The following is a 5,253-nucleotide window of genomic DNA, read 5'->3' on the forward strand; positions in this document are numbered from 1 at the left end:
TTAGCGTGTAATAGTGCCTTGAACTTTTCGCATTTTTTCCTGCCGCACCCTGTAGGACAGAAATTCCATGGCTTTGAAACCAATCAATTGTTATTTCACCTTGTGATATGAAGCATTCTCTTCATGGAAATACCAGTTATCATCATTATAACTGAAGTTCTCATCAAAGTGTTTATCCTAGACAACAGATATAATTTTGATATATTGTTTGGCATTCAGCATACCCCCAGATGATATCAGGGGATCAATATCTTAAAAAAAATCATCCCCACAGACTGTGACTACCCCAGCCCCTTGCAGTCGTGTTTGGATGCTGAGTAGCATATTGCGTTATTCTACTCTCCACCTTACAGACACCCCATATTCTAGTAAATTTCTTTAAAAAGGATAAAATCACTCAATACAGCCTGGTACCGTTGTATTTGGCTACAATGGGCATGTTTTTGGCACCCTTCGAGGCGTTCTTAATTTACTTGTTGTCTTAGACTGAAAACCGCTTTTTTGAGTAGCTGTATAACTAATAACGGAAAGTGGGACTGGATACTAACAGTGTGTGAGACTGCATTTCTTCAATAGAAACTAGACTGCCGGTTTCATAGAAAGATAGATTGAATTCCATTAGGTATATCAGAAACATTTCCAATGTCTACGAGAAATATCTCAATAAGAATTTTAGTCGTAATGATAGTTACAGGTATTTTGAACAAGCCAACGCTTCATTTCACAATTCAAAATTTATCAATTTCAATGCCATACAACAAAACTTACCCATTACAATACCTGGGAGTTCATATTCTGGATGGCTTGCCCACTAACCTAAACTTAAAATCTTTTGGAAACGTATGGAGGACATTTATTATTAACTGCAAATTTATAAACTAGAAATCACAAGTATCTCGAGATAGCTATCATTGACATTTGATAAAATACACCCAAAATCAAACTTACAAACCAATGATCTCGATTCTAAACAATACTAACACCTCTGCTAAACAGAATATTGAAGGATTCTGGTGATGTTATTACTAATGTCTGAGATAGAACATCAAACTTTCTTAGGAAGGTCGATAAAGTGCCTATAATTTTGGCCAGACAATTTTCGACCAAATTCAAGATTTGAATTCTTCCTCCTTCGTTAAGTTTTGCTTGATGTTTGAAACAATGCAATTTTATTTCGTGATCAATAAACACTTGTATTCGAATAATGGCATTTGAGTTAAGCTAACCCGAAGAAAGGTATATCGAACTATGCATCGTATCATCATCACTGCCTATAATTTTGGCCAGTACTGTATTTGTTCAATTTCTGCAGTGAATCTCTGCAGTAATTCTTTCAGAAATCTGTAAGAGGAATTTCTGGAGAACAGGAATTGTATGCTTTTTATTTAGTGTATTAGCCAAAGTGAGCGATTTCAATATGAAAATAAGCAGCACTGAATGGGCGTAGCCGAAGGGGGACAGGGGCTTCGATTGCTCCAGAGAATTTTTCAAGAATTCTTCTATGGGTTTCACCAGAAATTCCTCCGGGAATTTATCCTGGGATATCTATAGAGATACCTCTAGTGATTGTTCCAGTGTTTTTTTTTTCGAGTATTCCTCCAGAAATTTCTCCAGGGATTGCCAAAGGAATGTTAACAGAAATTCTTTCACGTATGTTTGCAAGTGTTCCTTCAGAGATTTCTTCAGGGATTACTCCATATACTTCTTCAAGAATTCCACTAGTGATTGCTCCAATAATTCAATCTGGAATAATCCGAAGTATTTCAGTATTAATATCTTCCAGAAACCCTTATAGGGAATTTTACCAGAGATTGACTAAAAATAATCCAGGAGTTCCTTAAAACATTGTACAATACATTCTTTTGGGAGTCCATACAAAGATTCCAACAATAATTCGTCCAAAAATTATTGCAGACACGGATTCCTTCATATTTTTTTCCTACAGAAACTCTCCCAGAAATTTGTTAAGAACGCTTTCCTGGGATTTCCGAAGGAATTCCTCATGGCATTTCTTTAGGAATTCCTCCAGGTTTTCTTTCCTTCAGGAATTCCTCCAGGGTTTCACCAGGGAATTTCTTCTGTTTTTTTTTCAGGAACAACTTTAGGGATTATTTTAAAAATACCTTCAAGGATTCCCCCAGGAACACTTTAGAATTCCTTCAGGAGTTCGTCTTGAAATTCTTTAAGGAATTCCTCCAGAAATTAATCAAATTCTTCCTCCAGGGGCTGTTTAGGGATTTCCTTAGGAGTGCCTCTAGGAATTGTTTCTGGGATTCCTTCATGAACTGCTACAGGGATTCCTCAAAGAGTTCCTCCACGAACTCTTCTTAGAGTTCCTTCAGGATTTTCCAAGGATTCCATCTGCAATTTTCTCTGGATTATTCTTGAGATTCCTCCAGGAATTTCTCAAGGGATTCCTCCATGAATTTCTTCTTAGATTGCTCCAGGAATTATTCCAGGAATTCCTTCAGAAATGCCTCAAGTGAATCCTCCAGATATTCCTCCAAGAATTCTTCTAGAGACTCGTCCAGGAGTTTTTCTAAAGATTCCTCCGTTGGTCCCTACAGGCTTACCTCTAGGACAGTGGTCACCAAACTGCGGCCCGCGGGCCGCATGCGGCCCTCGACTAGGTTTTGTGCGGCCCGCGAACTGATTTTGAAATGTATGAGAAAGCGGCCCACTCAAAGATTTCATAATGAAAATCAAAAATTTCACCATATTTTAAAACTTTAATGAGAATGAATTTTGTCAATATCATGGAGAGTTTTTCAAAAAAAGTAAGAATGTTTTCCAAACTGTAAAAGGTTACTTTTTCGAATTTTGTTTAGAAAATAAGCCGAACTGTTATTGAGAATGTTGTATTTCGCTTAAATAATGAGTGTAGGCTTAATTTCACAGGTTCACTGACATGGATTTTGGACTCATTATTGGAAAATTATTGTATATACCCTATATTCACCACTTCTGTCAGGAAAATATTTAAAAAAAATTACAGAATTTTTGTCTATAATTTTTCTTAAAGTGCCCAAACTTTCGGAAATTCGCTAAAAACTTCAGGGATTGGGCAAGATACTCTTTATTCTCCTAGCAATACTTTTGGGAATTCCTTTTAAAATATCTATCCTAAATCAACTACAAATATTTGTTAATATTGCTCAGAAAATCATGCCTGCAGGTTTTCTTCATTGGCTTCTTAAGAATATATTCTGAACATGTTCCAAGATTTTTTTCAAATAGTTCTCAGGAAATCCTTAAGCTGCAGTAAGAAACTCTATTCGAAAATTTGTCAAAACTGGATCCAGAGGTATTACAAGAAATTTGTCTGTGTTTGTGTCTAAGTCTTCCACAATTCTGTACTTATAATCTGCGCTATAAGTACGCTGTAAGTTTATTCACATTATTCTTGAAAAGGTCCATATTGTTCTAGCCAGCGTCGCTTTTGCTTATTTTTTGTGACTTTAAATAGCATGTCTGAAATGATTTGCTCAACGTTATTAATACTTAGAACTGCAAAACCTAAATATTGCGGTCTTGAAAACCCTGTTTTAATACCCTACGATTTTCAGGATTTTTCCAAGTAAAATAAAATCTCCTGATAATTCCAGGTTTTTTAGTTCTTTGCTCTTGTTCAATGTTTTCAAAAAAAAAGTTGTTTTATTTGTGAATTTCAACTAATTTAATTCTTTACTCTTTTCAAAAAATCAAACAAATGTATTTTGTGTTGAATCTTGGAAATTGTTGAAAATAACTCTTGAATGACTAGCGGCCCGCAGTCTCTTTTCAAAATTCGATTTTGGCCCGCAAAGACAGTTAGGCTGAGGATCACTGCTCTAGGATATCCTCCAGGGATTCTTCCAAGAATTTCTGCAGGGCATAATTCGGGAACTTCTTCTGTGTTTCTTTCTGGAACAACTTATTTTAAAAAATCCTCCAAAGAGCCTCCCAGGAACTCTTCTTATGATTCCTTCAGCAATTCCTCCTTATATTTTTAAAGGAACTCCTTCAGGAATTAATTCAGTACTTCCTTCAGGGACTGTAATATACTTTAGGTATTTTTCCAGGGATTTCTCTGAAAATTCCTCCAGAAAATCATCTAGAGATTCCAAAGAATCCATCTGCAATTTCCTCTGGAACTATTCCTGGGATTCCTCCAGAAGTTCCTCCAGGGATTTCTCCAGGAGTTCCTGTGGAGATTCCTTTAGTAATTCCTAAAGATATTCCTCTAGTATATCTTCCAGGAATACCTCTAAGAATTCCTACAAGAATTGTTCCAGAGATTCCTCCAAGAAATCCTCCAGAGTTTCTTCAATGTATTCCTTCGGGAGTTCCTCCAGAGATTCCTCCAGTAATTTCTTCCAGGATTCTTCCGAGAATTCCACTAGGAATTTCTACAGAAATTTATCCAGGAAATCTTCAAGGGATTTTTCTAGAGACTCCTTCAGGAATTCCTCAAACGATTTCTCCAGGAATTATTTCAGGAAATCCTCCAAAAATTCCACCAGGATTCTTGCAGAGATTCCTCCAGGAATTGCTTCACGGACTCCTACAGAAGTTTCTCCTGGGATTGCTTCTGGGACATCTCCATAAATTCATGCAGGCATTCTTCCAGGATTTCATCCAGGAATTTCTCCAGGGTCTCGTCGAGGGATTCCTCCGGGAATTTCTTCAGTGATTTCCCCAGGAATTTCACCAGGAATTCATCCAGGAATTTCACCAGGAATTCATCCAGGAATTTTACCGGGAATTCATCCAGGAATTTCTCCAGGAAACTCTTCAAAAGCACTTTCAAGATTATCTCTAGGAATACCTTCTAGATTTTTTTCAGGAATTCCTCCAAGAATTCTTCCAGATTTTCCTCCAGGAACTGCTGCAGGGATTCCTCTAAAAATTCTTCAAGGAACTTCTTCAGGGATTTTTCCAGGGATTTCTCCGCGAATTTCTCCAAGGATTTCCCCAGGGGTTCCTTCAGAATTTACTTCGAGGATTTCTCCAGGAATTGGCTTTTTAAGCGAGGTTGAGATAATTTCATATTCTGAATCTGCACGCCAAACTGAGCCGAAATCCAAATTTTCATGAATTTTGGAGCCCGGGAACCTATCTAAAAATCAATTTGAAGTTTGTATGGGAGCGATTTGTCGAATCACCCCTCGTCGGATTTTGTACTTGGCGGAACTGTCAAGCAGTTGCCCAGCTGGTGATTTGAATAAATCTTTTTGAAAATGATTTTAGGTTTCAAAACAAAGTTCTAAAAAT

Source organism: Aedes albopictus, chromosome 1 (assembly GCF_035046485.1).
Source record: "Aedes albopictus strain Foshan chromosome 1, AalbF5, whole genome shotgun sequence".
Lineage (NCBI taxonomy): Eukaryota > Metazoa > Arthropoda > Insecta > Diptera > Culicidae > Aedes > Aedes albopictus.